This window comes from Anser brachyrhynchus, assembly GCF_964034855.1.
Source record: "Anser brachyrhynchus genome assembly, chromosome: 2".
In the NCBI taxonomy this organism is placed as follows: Eukaryota; Metazoa; Chordata; class Aves; order Anseriformes; family Anatidae; genus Anser; species Anser brachyrhynchus.
This window is the reverse complement of record NC_137695.1, coordinates 13,599,443-13,622,555: the sequence shown is the minus strand read 5'-3', so window position 1 is coordinate 13,622,555 and position 23,113 is coordinate 13,599,443. Positions and strand designations below refer to the sequence as shown.

The 23,113-nt window shown below is 35.3% G+C and overlaps 1 long non-coding RNA gene across 3 annotated transcripts in view; it reads left to right on the top strand.

Annotated features, from left to right (window-relative positions):
* The window catches only part of LOC308189506, a 34,227-nt gene extending 11,347 nt beyond the window's left edge, over positions 1-22,880 (top strand). The window contains exons 3-10 of one of the 3 annotated variants that reach the window (XR_013946402.1): positions 601-797; positions 4,229-4,393; positions 6,361-6,445; positions 12,058-12,190; positions 15,627-15,663; positions 16,641-16,714; positions 19,333-19,399; positions 22,744-22,880. This is a non-coding gene — a long non-coding RNA (uncharacterized lncRNA). Of the gene's footprint in view, positions 1-600; positions 798-4,228; positions 4,394-5,394; positions 9,983-12,057; positions 12,191-15,626; positions 15,664-16,640; positions 16,715-19,332; positions 19,400-22,743 lie in introns of those variants that run through there. The other 2 variants (XR_013946403.1, XR_013946404.1) reach the window with 2 other exon arrangements.
* The last annotated feature ends 233 nt before the right edge of the window (positions 22,881-23,113 follow it).

Below are 23,113 nucleotides of genomic sequence, written 5' to 3'. Positions count from 1 at the left end.
ATAGGAAAGAAAAGCTGGAAAATATAATCTAAATTTAATGTTACAGTCTAAGAAACCAAGAGGTAACTTAAAGGAACACAAGTGTACCTATGTTGGAAACTATGATTTTTAAGTCAAGTTACTAACTTTGGTGACTACAACTATAATGATTTGTAAACATTTTCAGTTGTAATAGATACATGCAGCAACTAAGAGTACCAAGAAATAGTTCATGCTCAAAAAATCTGTCTGAGCTCGTGAAATCAAAGTAGAAATAAAGTCCAGCAAAGAATAGGAAAATACTGAACAAACAAACAAACAAACAAAACACATAAAACAAGGAAAAAATAATATAAATTAATGGAAAATTTGCAGAGGAAAAAATGTGGCTGAAGTATTTCAGAGGATTGCCTGGTGCTGATCACAACAATTTCACATATTGAAAAATGTTGCTTGTTCTGGTTGAAATCCATTTCTTGGGATGATATGAAACAATTAAAATGAGATAAAATCATGTAAATAGGTAAGGAGCCTTTTTGTTCGGGACCATATATTTGCTCATAAGCACAAGTGTAAAATGAACAACAAAATAAAGAGAACCAATAGCATTTTCTCTTTCAGACTTTAGGTCCAGGTGATCACTGGAGAATAGATACTTCTACCTGTCTTCTCTCCAGCAGCATAGCAGCCCAAATGGAGAAGATTCATCCTGCATCCAACATCCACGTTGTTTGAGCGGTACGATTAGCATACCTACATAACAGCACCTACATCTGTGAGAATTTAGGGAGATTCTGTAAGGACCTAATTCTGGCTATGTAGGTAAAGCACAGTCTGTCTTTCTACAAGTTCTTTTTTCTTCGTTCTTAAGTGATTCCAAACAAATTGTATTCATCACCTTGCCCATCTTCTGTTTACATTTCTAGTGTAAGCATCAACATAGGTTATACATGCATGAGGAATACTGCCCAAAACTTCAGTTTCATAGAATAATAGACTATCCTGAGTTGGAAGGCAAAGCTGTAAGGTCCAACTCCTGGCTCCACACAGGACCGCCCAAAATTCAGACCATATGTCTGAGACAGTTGTCCAAATACTTCCTGAACTCTAGCAGTGTCATGACCACTGCCTTGAGGAGCCTGTTCCAGTGCCTGACAACCACCCTCTCAGTGAAGAACCTTTCCCTAACACACATCCTGACCCTCCCCTGTCCCAGCTCCATGCCGTTCCCTCGGGTCCTGTCGCTGTCCCCAGAGAGCAGAGCTCAGCGCCTGCCCCTCCGCTCCCCTTGTGAGGAAGCTGCAGGCCGCCATGAGGCCTCCCCTCAGCCTGTTCTGCTCTGAGGTGAACAAACCAAGGGGCCTCAGGTGTTTCTCATATGTCTTCCCCTCTAGACCCTTCACCATCTTTGTAGCTCTCTTTTGGATTCTCTATAATAGTTTTAAGTCCTTCTTCTGTTGTGGTGCCCAGAACTTTTTAATTTAATTATCACCTCAGCCTAATCACATGTTGATAAAATTATGATTTGATGAAGACATTGCATAATTAACTGCCCATCAGATATCTCTATATTAGACACTAATGAACACTGGTTTAAAATGAAAAGTTTTGAACACGGCAGTAAATATATGTCCACCAACTGGTTGAAAGAAAAACAAAATACAAAGATCCTACTCTAAGAGAAACTGGCCCATGTTAAGAACATTACAGGCAGACTGTGGTCTTTAAGACAGACCAACGCTTTTGTTTGTTTGTGGGTTGTTTTTTTTTTTTTCTTTCTTTTTTTTTTTTCTTATATTAATTTCACAGTTTCATGTACTGCAATAAATGTCTTTCAATTTAAAAGCTGTATTTTACTTGTATGGTGCTAAACATTTTTTTTCAGTTACAGCGGCAAACTGCAGGCAAACAGGCAGCATCAAGAAGGAAGAAAAAATAAAAAATAAATCCAAAATTATTCTTTTGGCAGTAGAGCTAGTGCTCCATTTATCTTATGTAGAAGTGATGGCTATTAACACTTGAAAAATTAATCTATTTCTAACCTAAATACAACCTGGAAAACTGTTCCTACACTTAAGTGGTGAGAAATGCTGAACAGGGCCCCAGACAGTCTAGCTTTGTGAGAAACAAAGTTGTGTTTTTGCAGCAGAGAATTACTTTTCTGTATTCCAAGATAGTTGTGTAGTCATAATAAGGAGAAATGCTAAGTAGACAAGTGGACAGTAGAAGGCCTCACTGTTCCAAAATAAGGTAGAAGCTTGAGAAAAACAGGATGAGCGGTGTGAGAACAGTAAAACAAAGATCACAAGTTCTCAAAACATACGAAAGGAGAAATTAAAGGGTTGAAAAAAAGAAAAAATGTACATATATGGTATAGAGGAGCGTCGAGTAGCTTGTGAACCTGTAGTACTCAGCCAATGAGGAAACAGGGGAGGTGATCAGGCATTGGGTAATAGGGAATAAAAGGTTATGATTTGTTTACTAAAATGCGCTCCGTATTGACAGGATGCCCGCCATTGCAATAGTGAATAAAATAGCTTCACAGAGGATCCTGTCTGAAGAAAATTATTTGAGATTTTTCTCACAGCTTTGTGTGTGTGTGTTGCACTTTCATTTCTTCAGTATTTAAATAACTGTGTAAGAGGCACTGTACACAGCTACACTGTAGATGTCAGGAACATAGACTATGATAACTGTACTTGAAAATAGTCAGTCCTGCCTAAAGTGGAGTAAAAGATTTCATTTTAACTGTCTCTAGAGGGTCAGATAGTTAAACACTTTAAAATTATGTTCTGTTATCTCTTGTACTGCTACATTTGTGCATTTGCGTTTATACTGAAGTTCAGCTCTTAGCAATGACCTGAGCCAAGTACTGGTCCCTCTGGAATAGATAGGAATTTTGTTTTTTACTCTGTGGAAACACATATTTGTCTATCAAGACTGAAGCTGCTTCTGAAGCTGCCTTTTTTTTTTTTTTTTTTTTTTTTTTTTATGTGCCTATGTGCCAAAATCAAAGGAACATATCTGTGGGTAACTGAAGACCTATTCCAATTCCCCCTGAACTCAGCAGAGTAATCTGTTGATTTCTTTCAAAACTGTGGCAAATCATAAAAGAGCGGAAGCAAAAGTACATTAGTTACAACACAATGATATTTTTCCATCCATTTTCAATTTGCACCAATTTTCCACTACAATTTATCTCACTTGGACGTTTCCAAACTACTACTACTACTAGTAACAACAACAACAACAACAACAACAACAAAAACGCATTTATGAATTAGATTCCACACACTTAGTTCAAACAAATGTGTTTTAAATTTATACTTATAGTCTTTGGGAACTGATTTGAGGACATTGTATTTCTGAAAGAATGACTTTAAAAAAAAAAAGAAAGAAAAAGTGTATGTTAAGACATCTCTTAAAAGATCAAAAAGATCAAAAGAAGGTTTCTAAAATAAGACAAATCTGTGTCCAGACAACAGCAGGGCCAGAAATAAGAGGGAGAGTGTCGCAACAAATGCAAAAAGCGTCAGCATCAGCTACGTACTTACAACGAATCAGTCATTTGGAGATCAGCAAATAATGAGGCTGTTCAACAAATAATATTCTACAAAGTTTAGAAATAAATCTCTACCTGACAAAAGGCCGAATGGAGTTTCAAAGTTGACGAGAAGTTAATAGATTCCAGTATGCTAAGCCAGATATATTTCTTTGGCACAGAAAGTCTTAACTAACTAAAAAATTGCCTGTAGCTTGACTCCTGCTGGCCATTCATGCTAATTATTTACTATAGATTCATAATAGTTATGGCCAGCAAGACAGGCACGTTCATAGTCTTACTTTCACAAAGTTACATTGAGGGTACTGTCCAAGTACTTTGGAAGTCTCTGATAATGCAGAGACGTCTATTCAAAAATGACTTCCTCATAGACAAAACTAATTTTAGAAGCTCACATTCATTCTTCAAGTTCATTTGGACTAGTGCAGCTCTCCCAGTGACATCAAATGGAACTTCCCACGTCTAAAACAATATACGATATCACAGTTATGAGCTACTCCACTGGACGTCATGTTCATTACAATACAAACTGCAGTTGAATTGCAATTCAAGTCCAGATATCTATGCTTTTGTTTAGTTGTGTGGTGTTTTTTTGTTTTATTTTGTTTGTTTTTCTAAATAAATGTCAGTACCATTTTACTTCTGCTATTATTTTATACTCATGGTAAGCGTTCGTATTCTCTACAGATACTGGATGGAATTCAGTACAGTCACTTTGGATCTCAGACATGAAAGATCCCTGGGATTCACTGGCATATGGATGGAAAGCTAATAGAAATCTCTGTTAATACAGTCACAGGAAAGGAGTCCCTATGAAAAACTTGGTGACATTTTACCACTGAAACCAAAATGGTAATGAAATTACTAAATTTAGTTCAGCCATAGCTGTTGAGCTGTGTATAGAAAAAAAAATAATGTATATATATGTCTTGCTGTAAGTTGTTGTATACATTCTTATTTCTTATACTATGCATGTATGCATGCAAGTAGTGATACTTTTAATTAATTAACTTATTTATTCATTTTTATTTATTTATTTATAACTAATTCCACTCCTTTGATAGTTTCTGTCAAATGCTAATCTTCCTGGAATAATTAGGAATTTTTCTTATTGAAATTATTGGACAGGCTCCCATTTACTTTGACTGGTCTTCAAAGAAGGTTTCAGAAAATTTAAATTGAAAATTAGGTAACCCAATCTATTCATGTTCCTAGAGCTTAGAAATTCAGAAAGTCTACAATATAATTTGTTAAATACTAGAAATACGGTGAAAAATAGTTTTTTATGCTGTTTCAGTCTTTTGCTTTCATTCTTATCTAAAATCAAAAACCGAGTATTAAAAAAAAAAAAAAGCCAACAACCACCAAACAAAAATAATTAAATCAGCAAAATAAAAGGACTAACTTTTCTAAACTCAGTTTTATAAACATCATTCTTTGAGAAAACTAATTTCTTAATATACCTTTGGTATTTGGTATTTGTCCGTTTTGGTACTTGTCCATTACCTGATGTACTGCACACTCATAGAGTTGGATTCATGGAGTTGGAATATTCCTACTCATAGCTCTGACTATGGTACAGTCATATGCAATTTCTGACTTAGACTGAGATGTATGTTCCATGTAAGTATCTTTTAATATTTAGTAGTACAGAAGTACAAGTTTAGTCTTACCATATACTTGTTAGTGAAAGGTAAAAGTTAGGTAAAGAACCATGTTCGGATCATATTTATGATTATTTGCCTGAAAGAATTTGAGAAAAGAAAGTGCTTTATTTTTTTTTTTTATTTTATGTTCCTAATGTTTCAACCCTTCAATAAATGTATGTTTCCTCCGGGAATTCACATTTCCAGGAGTGTTTTACCCAGGAACTTACACTACAGGAGAAGCTACTCTGAGAAGCTACTCTGAGGACAAGAAAAGACTTGACCAGAGAGTTCGACCCTCCAAAACAGTATAGAGAACAAGAATTAGAAGTATATGTTAGTCACTAGGAGATTATAGAAGCCTTTTCTGAGCAGTGAAACAAAGCCTTGTTTCATTCACCGTAGAGCTAGAAGTTTAATAGAAAAGGATAAATGGGAATCAGAGCGAACTTAAGCTGAAGACTTCTGACAGAGTCACGGATATGTCTTGGGGAGCTTTATGTGCTGCCTCTTCAGAAATGGAAGAAGTGGGCACATAATTACTGTTTTTAGGGGTGACACTTGCAGTATCCTACTAACACAAACACTTTCTGATGACACACAAGTCCTAGTCTGGCTTTTCTGGAGATCAAACACAGAAAAAGATGACAAAGTGGACAACCTCTCTCTCCTTCTCCAACAATCTTCCACCTAGTGCAACTAGGAATGGTCCTGTTACTTCTTCTTTCTTTGGTCCTTACTCCTCTGAAAAATCCTAATGGAAACTGGACTGTGGAAAGCCCTTCTAATATACAGAAACATGATTTAGCAGATTATCTTTTTCTTTTATTGTTGCTCACTATAGATAGCTACGTCATGTAGTATTATCAGTCATAATATTGATGTCTTTTTGCAGGCTTTGGTAAAAGAATAGAAAAAGCTGTATCCAGATCCTTTTTCTCCTGAAAATTTATTGTCAACAAGAAAAGTAAAATATATTTTTATACTGATAAATAACAAATAGAAGAAGGCTGATAATAAATAATAATCATTCTTCATTTTTATTTGACCTACACTAAAACATAAGTTCCAGTTTTCATGAGTCATCCTAATTAAAGCAGTAATTGAAATTAGATTTGTTTTTCCATCATAAATAGGTCATCCATTAGAATAAATCATCTTATTGTCTTGCAGGAGCCATGCAGCACACTGGGTTCTTGAAGCACTGTGTTCTGGACAATCAATAAGACAAATTTATGAACATGATTTGTTCAGTGAGGTAATTTAATTGTATGTAATCTGATCAAGAAGGATTTAGAAAAACGAAGTTGGGAATTGGGAAATGAGTAAGGCAGATGCATAGTAACACAAAAGCAAACCAGTAACATGAAGCTACCAAAATGTTGATTCAAGCTTTCATAGACTGGCCTATCTTCCTGGCTCAGGAAGCATTTTGTATTAAACTCTGGCAGAATTTACACAGTGAAGCCTGGCTGATACTGACAAAGCAATTTGTACCATTGTGAGAATACTGGCACTGGTCCACCCAGTGGGTTCCTGCTTTTTATATTTGCAGAAATTGAGTGGATAGAAAAGTTTATTTTTATACTTCAGGGGACTGATCCTTAATGGCAGTGTAAAAAGCCTTCTGGAGCCAAATAAATTATCACACGTCCCATTATTTTTAAAAACAATAATAAATTTAAAAAAAATCTTGCATATATTTTACATTCCAAGGTACTATTTGCTGTCCTCTGGAAACATCTTAATTGTTCATTAAAAAATAAATAAATAAAACATTAGTTCAGAGTTCAGAATGCAGTAGACAGGCTCACAGGACACAGTTAACCACAAGAATGAGATGAGGTTTACAACTCAGGCCTCCTATTTCTGAAGGAAGTCCCCTGCAAAATACTTAAAGAAATAATTTTCTAATTTATGTTTACAGCTTTTGCAATATACAGTCAGCCCTTTGCAAAGATTAACATTAAAAGCCTAAATAAATGGACTTTACACAGACATAAATGGAATAACCCCACCTACTTATCAGTTAAGTAAGACATGCAGGATAAAGAGGTCTTAGTGCATTCTGAGTGGAAAGCCAACCTTCCTGGAGTAAACATTGCACATTGGTTAAAAAGGTCTCTCTGTCAATGCACCCAAATACTCTGCAGAGAGGAGGGGTATATTACCCTGAGCACATTACTGTATTTTTTCCATGCTCCAAAGCTGGAAGCTCCCTTTTAAGCATGCTTGATCACTGGCAGGATAAGGTCACATTTTTTCCTTATGCCATGTGATCAAAATGACATAAGTGACAGAATTAAAAAAAATATCTCTTCTGGGTATGGCTGGAAAGCTGCGTGCAAAGTGAACCATAATTCTTACCTCAATAAGCAGGTTTGATCTGAGTCTGTCTACTACCACCCTATCAGAGACTACAAGAAATTTATAGTTTCTAACTTCTTGTAACCAAGCAAGATACAGATGCCAGAGCATGCCAAATCAAGGACTGAACATAGTTCACCCTGAGCATCTCAGTGAGGCGATGTTTTGCACTTCTGCAGAACTTCAAATGTATGATTAACTTCCTACCCTTAATTGACCTTTGGAGTAATAGGGCCCAAATCTATAAATGGAGCCTAGATGTGCATTTTCTTTTAAACGGAAAGAAAATAACACAAGGCAAATGGAAGTTTAATATATACAATGGTTCCCTTGAGCATACTAGCATAGTGTTTAAAACTGATTATTGTCAAACATTTCCAAGTGCTTTTTTTATTTAAGCCTGTGTGACATCTACAACTCTGAAGAATATATCTCACTACCCAGGTCTTCCCTTGTTTCCACAGTGAGAAAGATGCTAAAAATCTCTTTGCAACTAACTCTGGGAATTTGGTTTTGTCAGGGCCCTGAGTGTACTAACAGGCCTTGATGGCCCTGACCACCCTCACCTGGGCTTTCCCCACACCCTGCTTATGAGCCTGGGGCTACATTTGAGCTCATTCTGAGTGCATATTGTTCTCTTTTTAGCAATACTGTAGTTGTGTCTATTCCTTGCTTTACCTCCTTGATGGACCTTGGACATGTACTGTAGATAGGCCCTAGCCTTGTTTCTGGCTCCACCTTCTTTTGCTCCTGACTGGACACCTTGGATGCATCCAGGACATGATTCATCACCTGCCTTGTTGATAGCTGTTGATGGGCCCTGTTATTAACCCGTGCAGGATGGTGCCCTACTGTGGTAGGCACTGCTTGTCCTGGGTCACCTTAGTTTCCTTGGCCCTGAAGGAGTAGCCAGCATCTGCTGTTCCCTGACAGTGTGGATTTTCTTATTTAGAAGAAAGAATGTCCATGGGTGTAATTGGTAAACTACATGAGACTAAGATACATTAATATCTATATAAAGATATAATCCACAGGAAGAGTACCTTGTCTGCTTAAGTTTTTTAAATTAATCTCTTCAGTCTATATTCTTGTTTGATGTCTCTTGAATGTTTTCTGCTGTCTTATGTGTTTTTAAAATTAAATATATTTTATGTACGTGTGAAGAACAGAACAGACCCCACAAAAATGCTTAACTGGTCTAGGGAGAACAACCTTTTCCTTTCTGACAGGAATTTTCATTCTTACACTATTTTTGCTTCCAAATTATGTGATGACATGTAAAACTTGAAAACTTATGCTAAACAATATTGGATCAGCTCATATCAAGCTCATGTGAGAATGTTTCCTTTTTTTGTTTCCTTTTTTTTTTTTTTTAAATACATTGAACACATTGTGAAATAGTTTATTTGAATAATTTAACAAGGTTTCCTATCAAGTTGGAATTTAGTCAAAAGTACCACAAATTTCACTTAGTCACTATTCTTAATGGAAAAACCTTGAACAAAATATATTTAAAACCAATTCAATTTTCAATAAGGTTGTTGCAGCACACTATTTCAATCAATCACTGAGAAAAATACAGAAATAACATAATAGATGCTCTTGAATTTAACCCTTATCTGGAAGATTACTAGAGCATTTATAAAGATATACATAGTAATTTAAGTGCATGTAATTCAATCCATTTTTAGTTAGGCTACCATTAAATGTGTACAGGCCAACTCACATCTTCAGTTATAAAAGAATGCAAAGAAAATACCAGTCAAGTGCTAAAAAACGGACGAAAGGGATATTTTTAAGTTTGCCATGGGTTTCAAAATTTACTGTATGTTATGAAAGTCTTGTGAAGTTCATTACCCTCATTGCCATAATATTGTTTGTTTATTTAACTGTGGCCTTTTTTAAAGATAAGATACACCAAAATGTTTAATTAAATAAAGAGACGTGAGATATTCAAACTTGTCTGTAGAAAAAAAAATAAAAAATATATATAATAGGGAATTCATAATGAACAACGTTTCCTTGTCTGTCTACAAAATGATATGGGTATAGGAGATTTTAGCTCACCTGTTGACTTACGCACCTATTAAAGAAGGTCGATGATAAATGTTCGGGGGTGAATGTATGCATGGATTTGATTTCTCATGTGTTTTAAATGTTTGTTACCAACATTCTCTAGTTGACTGCATGGTAAATGGTACAATTCTTCTCACTATCTGCTTCCATGGTGTGATCTTTGAAGAATTTGTTGATTGCTCAGTAATGGAAAAAGACAGCTTTGCTGATATTCAACTTGATAAGGCAGTTCTTCCTGAAAAATCACCTCAGAAAGATATGGATCGAAACAGGAAACCAAAGGAGTTTAAATTTCGGTGTAGATATAATTTTGCAGCAATACATTTCCTACCTTTCCAATGGATTTAAATGACTTGCAATTCTTTAAGGCAGCAAAATATGTGCTTCCTAAAAAAAAAAAAAATTTTATCTGATTTACTTTTTATCTTGGTTTAAAGCAACAACAACAATGCAGATCTCATTAAAAATATGCATAATTCTTCCCATTTAATAATAAAATTATACTGATGATTAGAAGACAGGATAAAAATACACTGACTTTTAATTGTAAATATAAGTGAAATAAGGTACTGTACAAACTTATAGTAAATGTTTGCTGGCACCTAAAAGCTATACTAAGTACCATGTAAATATGAATTCATGAAAGAGACTATTTAAGACATATTCTGTAACATGAATATAGAATGTTAAATCTAATCAGATGTTCTTGGTGAAAACAAATTTAGAGAGTTGAAATAGGATATTATATAATAGGTGATTAAATTAGTCCTGTTAAAATTACGGAAACAAAAGATATTGCATTATTTGAGTCTTCATGACAAATTCAGACATTAGTTGGACTTGCCAATCTTTTGAATAATTTCCACTAGGCACAGGAGGAGAATCAAATTCCTTTCATCTGCTTTGAACTGTTCCCACTAACCCAAGTTTGAAAGACTGAGTCAACTGTGCTGTCTGCCCTTGCCTTGACAGAAGCCAGCCCTCATGTATTTGTTAGAGAAACAAATAGAATTGAATCAGAACAAGTTCATATAATATTCATTTTATATATACAAAAGAATGGATGTGGTGATACAGTGAAATTATAAATTGTAAATTATAAAAAACACGGGGGCCAGGAAAGAACATTCTGGATGAATAAATGGAGTTCCTTGTTTAAAAAAAAAAAAAAAAAAAAAAAAGCAAGTTGGTCTTTAAGATCCTGCACAATCAACCACATTATATCTAATTTATCTAGGCTGTTTCGGGCCTGCTCTGCACTGACTGCTGGAGGTATCATCGTAAATGCTTTTTAGAATCATTGTCATCATTATTATTATCATAAATTATTCAGCATTAGCTGTGAGTTTTATTCAAAAACATACATTGTGTATGATGCTAAGTGAGTCCTTGGCAAAGGAAGAAAAAGTGGAAAACAAGGTTACCAACAGTTTGAAGTTTGTGTTTGTCCTTTACAGAAAGCTTCTCAAATAAATTCTTCCATTAATGGTCAATACACATATTGATTCCAGTATCATAACAGCTTTGAAAGACAAGTTGTTTTTATTTTGTTGTTGTCATGTAGATTTACATGTGTAACTTCCTAAATTATTGTGTTAGTGCTGTAGGACAGAACTTGGCATTGTCTCAGAATGGTAAAATATGAAGGTTTCAAAGTCAAACTGATAGAATACAGTTAAGCATTTTTATTGTTTCATTTTGAAAGAAATGTGCCAAGTACTTGGGCACTACACTACTTGACTGTATTAAATATTAATTTCCACACAACATGAAATATTCATAACTTTAACATGTGACAACCATGGTTTCGTGTCAGTCTTGAAAAGGGAAGTCTCTTTTCCTTGTTTTTTGACATCTCTAGTCAAGTCTTACTGGCATCTGTTTTTGAATCATCTCCAAAGTTGCTAATTATTATACCATAAACATTATTTTTTTATTTTATCTTGCCAAAGTGGTGAGAGGTAATCATCAGTCTCATGAAATATTAACAACTGGTCTTCATTTTGCTGTGATGGATTCACTGAGAGGCTTTGAGAATCTGCAGAAGAAAATATTTCTGAGGGTGAGGGGAGGAAAAGGAATTGGGAGATAGAGCTCTAATCCAAAGTCGAAAAATTGTTAAATCTGAGTGTTCCAAGATGGATTTGTAATTGTAAAAATCACATTTTGTACAATGATCAGCACAACCCTCCAGTCTTATTTTAGATTAGTCCCAGAGGAAACTAAAGATTGCCAATTCCAGTTAAATTTTCAACATCACTATTTTTTGTTTGCCTTTTTTTTTTTTTTTAATATTTCTTCTGTCTTTAATGAGATTTTCATTAAAAATTTCCCAGGATCCTTAACAGTACTTACAATTTGTTTAGGATATAATTTGTATTGCAGTTTTCCCTCCACCTTTACTGATCTTATTTACTTCTTCTGCAGTCTGTCTCTGTCCTTCTAATAAGTGGAAAGATCTGCCGTTGTCCTTGGAACAATGATTTCTGTTGGTCCACTGCTAAATAATATACAGTGCTGTCTGCTTTTGACTTATATCCATAATTGTTTCATAAAAGAGGTGAGTTTGATTCAGTTATTCAGTTCGTCCACCTCCAATGATGCATGAGAATTTAATACTAAGTATTTTGAATGACTGAGTTTTTTTCTTAGTTCTCATAATAATTTTTTAACATATTAAAGCTGATTCTTATTTGCAGAACCCAACTGGTTCAATCAGCAATGAGAAACAAGACTTTGCCATGAAAAGTATCCAGTTGTTTCAAAGGAGCTACCTGCTAAATTATATTCATTATTTATGGATAAGGTTCATTTCACTAACGCATCAAAACTAGGTGCTCTTGTTTTAAACCAGTTGACTAATCCCTTTATAGATAAAAGGGGAACTTCCAATGAGTGATGTAAAGACCTGAATCTTGTGACTCATTGCCACATCCAAGAAAAAACTTCCCACCCAAATTGTGTGAATCATCTTGGACATGCTTATCTGTCTCTATGGACTACATAGTAAAACTATGACTAAACTATACACAGATATCTAGCCCACATGGGGTATCAAAGTTTTAGGAGCCTTGAGTTAGGTTAGATGAGAGCTGGCATCAGATCTGTGTCAGAACACAACTCCAAACCACATAATTATCTTTGACTTTAAAGTGGTTATTTAGATACAAGACATCATCGTTCAGTCTAGTTTAATAGAAAGAAGTGTTAGCTGAGATAGGATATTACGTCAGGTTAAGTTTCTTATTTCACTATACTAAGAGGACTTTTTAGTATATAATCTGATTATCTGCATAATTTTGGTTATTCCACAATATTTCTTTGATAAAATATATCACTTTATCCAATGAAAAGTATGACAGTTTCTTTTGTTCTTCTGAAAATCAGAGCTTAATTGCAGTTTGTAACAGCGGTGTCTAACTTACATATCTTGATCTAAATTTATTTCATTAAAGGTTTAAATGAAATTTTCCTGTCAGAGCCTCAGAAGTCCTACTGATTAATCTAAATCTCCAGCTGTGAGATGTAGAGTGCTACATCTTATGTTCCTCTCCTGAGTCTCTTGGGAAACCACTGACATTTCTTGCCTGTAGAGTCAACCCTTACATATGCACACTTATTTCAGAGAGCAAATCTTTTGTATTGCACATCTGAAAACTTTAAAATACAAGCTTGTAAACTGGACTAAAGATTATAACTAATATCAAATTATGATGCCAACTAATAGATATTTCATTAGTTTCAGAGCATGAAGTAGTTGCTAATAAAAAGGGAGGAAAAAAAATCCAATTATTTTTTGTTTGTTTTAATTATGGAAGCATTTTTGTTCTGTATCCTTAAGAGATGCAAACTGTTATAAAGCTGTAGTAAAAGTACAAAGATGATGGAGTATTAGCCCTCCAAAAATGTGTTCTTGACTGCAAACAAGATTTTCGAAATGGCTGTACATGGGTTTTAGGTGAATTTTCTCATCTGAATAACAGGTTATGACAATATTACCTGAAAAAATAGATCACTAAGCTTTTAAGAAAGCTATAGAATAAGAATTAACCAAACCTATATATTCCTATTCAGCTGAAGTTTAATATTGTAATAAAGATATCCATTTTTTTGACTTTCTTTTAATACATTACGGAAAGAAACATGCTTGGGAAAGAGTGCTTCCATTTTTAGTACCTTTTGTAGAATCATTAAGGTTGGAAAAGACCTCCAAGGTCATCAGGTCCAACCATCCCCTACCATCAATATTACCCACTAAACCATGTCCCTAATTATCACATCCAAACTTTCCTTAAATAGCCCCAAGGACGGTGATTCCATCACCTCCCTGGGCAACCCGTCCCAATGCCTGACTGCTCTTTCTGAAGAGAAATGTCTCCTAATTTCCAAACTAAACCTCCCCTGGCGCAACTTGAGGCCATTCCCTCTAGTCCCATCACCAGTTATCTGTGAGAAGAGGCCGACCCCCAGCTCCCCACAACTTCATTTCAGGTCTCCCCTGAGCCCCCTCTTATCCAGACTAAAAAACCCCCGTTCCCTCAGCTACTCCTCATAGGACTTGTGTTTCAGGCCCTTCACCAGCTTCATAGCCCTTCTCTGGGCACGCTCCAGGGCCTCAATGTCCTTCTTGTAGTGAGGGACCCAAAACTGAACACAGTACTCAAGGTGCAGCCTCACCAGAGCGGAGTAAAGGGGGACAATCACCTCCATGATCCTGCTGGCCACACTTCCTGATACCAGCCAGGATGCCATTGACCTTCTTGACCACCTGGGCACACTGCCGTCTCATGTTCAGGCGAGTACATTGACCAACACCCCCAGATCCTTTTCCTCTGCACAGCTTTCCAGCCACTCTGCCCCACACCTGTAGCGTTGCATGGGGTTTCTACACTTGAGTCTTATTGACCACATTCCAAATGGCCTCCCTAGTTACACTACTGCAGCAGTTTGTCACTGCATCAGAAAGCTCTGATGCTACCAAAAAAAAATAATAATAATAATAAATAAATAAATCATATTCAGAGAGGAACAAGCAAAAAAAATGCTATTCAAAACATCAGTTAATTGGATTCTAACTTGTCAATACAGTCTCCATTCATCTAATCTTTTGTTTACTGTTCTTTGTGCTTGCATTTTGAGAACAGATAAATATGGGCTTAAAACAGATATGCCTGCAGTTTAGGGGACACTGGTTCTGTAGAACTCTCATTGCTGAGCTTTTCTGAAATTAAGTACCATTTCAAAAGTACAGTGCTTATTAGCATTGCTCCATCACATACTTTTGGGCTTTGCCATGCAGCCATCAAGCAGCATGAAGTCACACCTGCCCCAGTTTCCAATGGCAGAAGGTAGCTCTCATCAACAACATCAGAGCAAACAAGCACAGTGGGACAGAACCATAATGTCCACACATAAAAGGAAGGCAGTATTTATGCAGCATCTATTTAAAGAAAAATGTAGGAGGTATATGAGTTTAGCTAATAGCATTTACAGATTTCATGTAATGGTATCTGTTGTTTGTATTGACCAGTGTCACTGCCTTTATGCTCACACATTACTCTTAACTTTCAAAATAGTCAGTTTCACAGTTCAGAATTTAAGCCATCTAGAAAGATCAACAAAACTGTCAGCTAGTCAAGATTAAGGTAAATCAAATCTCAGCTCTTCTGGGAATCATGGTTTTCATTTAAAGTGGGTAGAACACCCACTATCAACAACCACAACAAGAAAAATTGTTGAATTTGTATGCAGGATATCTGAAACAGCTTCTCATTACTGCAGGTAAATTTTGTTGTCTGTAGTCAAGGGCATAAAAAAGACCTAAGCTACAATGTATGTGGAAAAAAAATGTGATCACATCCTAATATAGCATATCAGAATTGTTATTTTTGTCCTTTCATTTTTCTGTATTTTTTTTAAAGGTTTAGTCTTTTTGAATTTGATGAAGGAATTGGAACTACAGAAATGTATCTCATGTTTTGTGTGTCTCTCTCCAGGACTCTGAGGTGGAATGCTCCCAAAGGTGCTTCTAAGGTACATATAATTTTGATGTGGAAAAATTAGCAGGGTGTATACTGATTCTTCTTCTTTGAGGTTCCCTATCTACCACAATTTTATCATCCCAAGAATGTGAATACACTTAAGCACAGAGAAATGCTTTCCTCTGGAGAGATGTGAGATGGCCTTAATTGAATAGTGCTGAACAAACAGTGTGACATTTTACCCTTTGCTATGCTTTAAGTCTCTCTCTTTTTCTTTTTCTTTTTTTTTTTTTCCCAAGCCTTCATAGCATTTTTCACTGTTCCTACAACACTATCAAAAAGACTGAACCAACTTTATCATGTCTGTATCCCTTCCTCTTCTTCATCTTTTTGAAGTAAAGAAACAGTGTGACCCATTTTCCCTATCTTCAGATCCGTCTTTGTCTCTTGAAGTGAATAAAAATTGAGTGAACTTGTGAAAATGTTGCTAATGCTTTGCCAATTTCATCCCCCACTTCCTCCAGCACTCCTGGGTATGTGTAATCTGGCCAAGAAGGCTTGTCAATTTTAAAAGATTATAACCTTTTAACAACCATTTTTTGCTGTATTTTACATGCTTCCTAATTTCTCATCTGCCTTCCCTGGATGCCTGATTTGGATACAATGTAATCTCTTTCATATATAAAGGCAGATGTAAGGTAGGATTTCATCTGTCGTTATTCTCTTCTAAGTCCTTACTGTCTTTCATGTGCTCTCAGAACTTCTCAAAAGCAAGTATGTGACTGATAAAAGATATTTAACTCTATCTGCTCCAACCAAAAATTCAAGTGGTATAAGCCACCCATTAGTTTGTTATTAACATCAACCGCTCTTTTATATTGATACGTTGTAAGATTAAAAATAGAGTTGAGACTGATGAGACTTTGAGTTTTGTCAATATAATTAGAGTTTAATTTTTAAATACTTTAAAAACATTGCTTTTTAAAGAATGAATACATTTTAGAAACTTTTTTTTTTTTCATTTTACAGGCAGTCTGTTATCCATTGAGGGGAAAAAAAAAAAGAAAAAAAAAAGAAAAAGGATGAGGAATGGATTTTAAAAGGTGGGAGAGATAGGGATCTTCATATTATATCATCTGATGCCTCCATGATGTTTTTAATTTTATTTATTTACTTATTTATTTTAAGGTTTGGAATCTCTTAAGACATCGAATTAATAGATATACTTATTCAGATCAGAAAAATGATATGAGTGCAAAAGCCAAAAAGACAAGATGCAGTGAACTTTTTATTTCATTAATTTTTTTCAATGAAAATGTTTTACATCACCATGAAACTGGAATATTCAAGTAGCAAGTAGCCCACACTGAAATAGCTAAGATTAATAGTGTTAAGATAATAGTGCTAAGATAATAGTGTTAAGCAGGAATTTTCTTAAAATGTAGGGGAGGACGGATCTAGCTCCAGTTTTCCTAGGAGATCGTCAGGTAATTTGACCATCAGGTAATTTCAGATTTTTCAGCTTTTGCTGTGACCAGAAATTGCTTTCAAGATCTAAAAAGTTTTAAAATAAACAAACAAAACCTGAGCCTACTATATTCCTTTGGGGGGGGGGGGGGGGGGGGAGGCGGGGAGGAGGAGGTTGGAGGTTAAATTTAATGTATGAGTTTTTTCCAAGTAAAAATGGTTTGCCTAAAATACTCCTCCTGGTAGTATCTTCTGAGATCAACATTTGGCTTATCCTGGCTTTCACTCTTCATCTTTGTCTGATATGCAATGTGTTGGCTAAAGAAGGGCAATCACAAAATTCTCACGGACTTCCAGGGTCAGAAGCAGGATCATCAGCAAGTAACAATTAATTTTGTGTTGTGCAACTCAATTACTATTTTACTATAGATAAGGAGTGGAAAGAAGCACCATTTTACTATAAGAGGAGTGCAAAGAAGCACAAAGAACACAAAGATATCTCCCACTCTAGTCGAGAAAATAGGCAATCTTCTGTACTTTCCTTTCTGGGTCACCTAGCTGGTATTGAGAAATCTCATCTATTGTTATTAAAGAGAGTTGTCAGGATAGACTGATTCATATACTCACCAGTATCATGGTTTCAAATGATTTGGAAAGACTATTACCAAATAAATGGACATTAAAAAGAAAAAGGATTAGTTTATATAAGCTGGTTAGTATGAGTTGATGAGAGGAAGATAGAAGGTCACCTGGAGAAACAGAGAATGAAGCCTACAGTGTTTTGGAATGGATTTAAATCCATCTATTTGCAAATGCACTAGACTATGATTGCTTTGCAAGGAGAGATCATGCAATATGCTTTTGCATTCTCCTATGAAGGTACTCCAGAGTAGTCCAAGCACAATCATTCAGTTCATAGATTTGTCCCATTGAAGGTCTCTGGAGCTTCAAGATCTAATATACCAGAAAATAAAGTGTACCTCTAATAGCACCCCACAAAAAATGATCTCTATTAAGCTAGCATTTCACTGTTTAATCTGATGGATAATGTAGAGTGAAGGGATGTGACTGTTCTGTCACTTCCACACTTATACCACATACCCATCATGGAAATATAACATGAAACTTCAAGCAGGACTTAGTAACATATCTTGATATTGCTTATGTGTTTCATACTCCTACACTGGAAGTCAGCTCACTGTCATTTTCTCCTTTTCCTTTCCTACTACATGGGAGGTTATTATTATTATTATTATTTTTACATAACCTTACATTGCTGAGCTCTGTTGGCTGGCTTTTTTCCTTGTTGAAATGAAGAAATACAGATCAAAATAGCAATTCCTGTACTCACATACAGCCATCCAATTTTATTCTTCTATCTCACAGCACTCCAAAGCTTCACAGAGAAAATATATCCTCTCTCCCAGCATGTTTTGCTAAAATATATTAATGGTTTGTCTCCTCCTGCCAGTCCATGTTTTTCACTTTATTTTTTTTCCAGTTTCTTCTGTTACAGAACTTTTGAACATGCGCACAGGTCTGAGTTGGGTGGAAAACTACTTCCACTACTTGCAGGGTGCTCCTGCAGCACCCTGATTTTAGATATTTTTTCCACATTTCTGTGCTTTTCATTTTATTTTTGATTGATGTACTGCATTGAGACTTTTCCTTTTCTGAGGAGGCTCTTATGGGTATGTCAAGACAAAGATAGTTGTGCCAGCAGGAGGTGATACCACTCCACACTAGTGTGAATACCTGAAAAAGAGTATCAGTATCTGCATTAGCACAGTATTCTGCCTGGGCTCATTAAACTCATTCTCATGAGAGATTGACACTGTAATAAAATTTCCAGAGTTGTGGAGAATTTTTGCAAGCATTAAACTATGTTGTGATGATATAACCTTCATTCATCCATTTCAAATAAGTTGCAGAGTAATAGACAGTTATTAGAGAAGTGGCTGTTCATCTCAGTCCTCATATTCAGTACTTCTGTCTTCATTGCTCCTCCACTTTTTTTTTTTAAATATTTTTATTTTATTTTATTTTATTTTATTTTATTTTATTTTATTTTATTTTATTTTATTTTATTTTATTTTATTTTATTTTATTTTATTTTATTTTATTTTATTTTATTTTATTTTATTTTATTATTTTCCAAAGTAGTTTCTGGGCTCTGTGGGCCATTCTAAGTTAGGATGTTTGACCCTTGCAGCCTGCTGGGTTCATGTCCACTCACAGAGTATTTATCTTGCAGCAGCTGCCTGGATCTGCGCTCCAATCTTTATCTTTGCAGGACAGGAGACATGATTAATGGGCACCTGGTGAGTAACAGACACTTGGGGGAGAAGGGGGAGAGGGAAGAGAGAGAAAGAGAATGAAACAAGCTCATAATAAACCGGAAGGGCCAAGGGCACACCTGTCCTGTTAGTAGTGGTCAAATAACAACTCTGACTAGGCTATGTGTCACAGTTGCCTTGCATTCATAACTAGTGAGTGACATAACACTGGAGCCAATGGCTTCATTTAGAAAGAAAAAAAAAAAGTTTTTCTTCTAAAAGGTATCTATAAAACACCTTCTAAAACACACACTGTCAATCAGATCTGAAAAGAACCTTGTAAAGGCCTGTTGCTAATTACATGGTAGTCAATATTTTACTATTTATTATTAAAAAAAAAAACAAAAACTTTTCACTTAACAGGAAATGTCAAGGTATTAGTAAATCACTTGTTTGGCCTGTAGCATTATCTTTGCAAAGATAAAGTAGAACTGTCTTTCATTGTCTCTTGGCTTGAACACTGGTTCATTAATGCTCCACTACTTCCAATAAAAAGAACATTGAAAGACATTAGCCCTGAAATTAAAACATATGAAGCTGGCAAAATGCTGCAGAGGAAACAATGTACAGTAGGTCAAACTGCCAGTCTCTGAGCATCCCCGAGAAGAATTGCATTCAGAACAAATCACTCCTCTTGAAGAGATGTACATTTACCTCCTGCAGCCAGAGCCTTTTCTTATTTGTAAGAAATATGGACACATCAGTTTGTCTGGTGAAAATGAAATAGTCAACTGTTCAAATCATTATTTTGTTAAATGTACATTAAAAAGTGTGCTTTACTAGATGGATATGATGATTGGATGGGCTCTGTAATTTATTGTCCTTGAGCACACATTCATATAATTCAGTAGGATGTATAGCTAATAGGCTTATAAAAAAAAGCTACATTAAGATAATATTACTTAGATGACATGATTGCATTTCAACAAGATTCAGCTCATTTGGTGCACAGATAATTTACTTTAAACTCTAGATATGCTATGTTAAGCACTGCACAGGCAACTTTAATTTTGTCCTGTGCGTGCTTGTCCTGTCTCCTAAATGAAGCACAGGTCCTCTTAAAACAAACTCTACAATGACATTTGATGAAGCACATTTCTTACAAGAACAGTAACCATCAAATGGCCTGATCCTGAGTATAGTCTTTCCTACCTGACATCCCTGAAAAATTGCAACAATAATGGTCTCTGTTCCACATAAATACCAGAGACTTATTCTGCTGTTGTCAAAGGGAAGTTAGCTCACTCTTGCCATACAGACCCTAACAGAAAGCACACATTATTTAGATGGCAGAACATTCTTTTGAGCAGGCTGGCTGAGTTAATTAGGAATTTTGATTAGTATGACTACTGATTAGCTTTTTCTATATAGAAAACACGTGTTTTCTAAAATAAGTTTCCATCCACTAGGCTAGAGAAAAGGAGAAAAAACAGTGTTTTCTATGTTCAGGCTGAGATAGATCAACATAGTAGGAAACTACATTCTCACTGAGAACATGACAGATTATTTTACACAAAACATTATAAATTGTTGCCATGTTAGAGGTTGAAGGTTGGATTACCTGTCCAACCTTTCTTAGGAATGCAATTTTAATAAGCATCTGGGAGAGCAGAGAGAAATGCAGAGAGAAGCTGGCTGGGTTGCTACATAACATTACACATCTTCTGGTCTGCTTGTGCATTACCATCACCTCTCAAAGAAGGTGTTTTTTTGATCTGCCAGCTGGAAGTAAAATGAAATAGTTGCCAGCAAAAATTCATCAAGAAGTTGAAAACTGGGAGAGGTAGGAATAGACTTAAACAAAAACAAAGGAAAAAGAAAAAAAAAAGACATCTTGATAGCTTCATATCTGAACTTCAGTATGTACATTCCTGCAGTATCTTTTGTCAGCAATGAGATCCAAATACTTCATGCAACAATACGTTGAAGAATAGCCATTGCCCAGAAAATTTCTGATGCAGGAAACAAGACATCAGTCATGAAGTTATTAGAGAATCTCTTATGTAGGCAGAATGAAGTTATTCATGCTGGAATTCAGTGAAACCAGCTAGAATTATATTCCTCCTCCTCTGTAATAAACACCTGTAATACGGTACTCACTCAGGGTTGTAGTGTTAATTTTCATGTGAAGGACAACTCCTACAATAAAGTGTACCCTAACATCTGAGAAAGGGACCACTATCCACTTCAGGCTGGATGGGACAAGGGCCACTAAACTGGTGCAAACACTATTTTCTGTATACCCTGTGTTTTCCTGGATGGAATTCAAAGAATTGTTCAAGTCCAACCTTTCTTAAACAGTTAGAATTCATGAAATAAAGCGTAAGGTATTTAATTTACCAAGGAGTAGTTAAGGACATCCTCAGTATGCGTCTGTGTGGATGATGCATGCTTTAGAGAGTCACATTCCTCTCCTGCTAAATATATGAGGAACTAAACTGCTATGTGATATTTAAAGGGTATTATCCCTTGCATTTGGAAGTTATGTAAGAAAATAGTGCCTGGGAACCTTAGTGTGTGTGATTTGGCTTGGAATCAATGAACTCAGTGGAGACATGCTGAATTACGAGCTGAGGATGTGGGCTGAAACTGTGGCTCTCCTGAAGTCGCTGGCAAATAGTCTACTTATTTTAATGAGGCAAGAATTTCATCACTGCATCACGCAATAAATCTAATAATAGGCATTACAATTCTCCCATGTGAAAATGCAATTACTACATTGTTTATCATCTCATGCTTATAGCTAAATTCTTGCAATATCATCCAAACTACACAATTTATCTTGCTATTATATTGTTTAAATGGAATATTTGAGGTATGAAAGTGAAAGAAAAGAGGGAGATGATTTTTTTTTTTTTATTTTAACGGCTACATTTTCTTTTGGTGTACTTTATTATTGGATCGTATTTCATTATTACTACTATTGCTACTGTGATGAATGAACATATGATAATTATTTTATCGAATGTACTTATTAGGATTTCTTAATTTTAGTGATGCTTTGACTGCTTCTGGATGCCTTTATTCATTTCATCTTATTCTTATAATAGTTATTAAAGATTAGAAAGAATCATAAAAATTCTCTTTAAGAATAAAAGAAAAGCAAGTGATACTGGCTTTCACACAGGCTTGAAACACATGTACATGTAGTCTTAATTCTATTGTTAAGCAATGGCTGGAATAAATCTTATGTAATAATACATACAGGTTTACAAAAGTGTTTGCTAGAAAAACTGAAGACACCTCTTGACTTAAATTCACATACTCAATGTTCACTGGATTGAAAAGGGAATGAGTGTGAAACGTGTTTCACTATAATCTTTTCCCAGCGCACTCATACATCAGCTGAAATCTGGGACAAAATATCAACTGACTTCACCATGAAAGTGACCCCATGGACTTCAGATGAGGTTTTGCAGTTCCAAAGAATGCCTGGTAGTTCTTGGTATTGAAATGAACATTTTCGTAGCTTGCTTTGATTTCTGAAATTTAGGATGTATCAATTTATGTTAATGTAGTAGCTCATGAAACAGTTCATTCATCAAAAATAAGGACAAAGATTAAATCTTTGAATAAAGCATAGTGACTGTGTGTTCATGAAATTGAAATAGAAAATGAAAACAGAACTTAATGGAGCCAAAACAAACTATAGTTTATTTTAGATTGTTCATACTACAGAAGTTATACATGCTTTTGAAA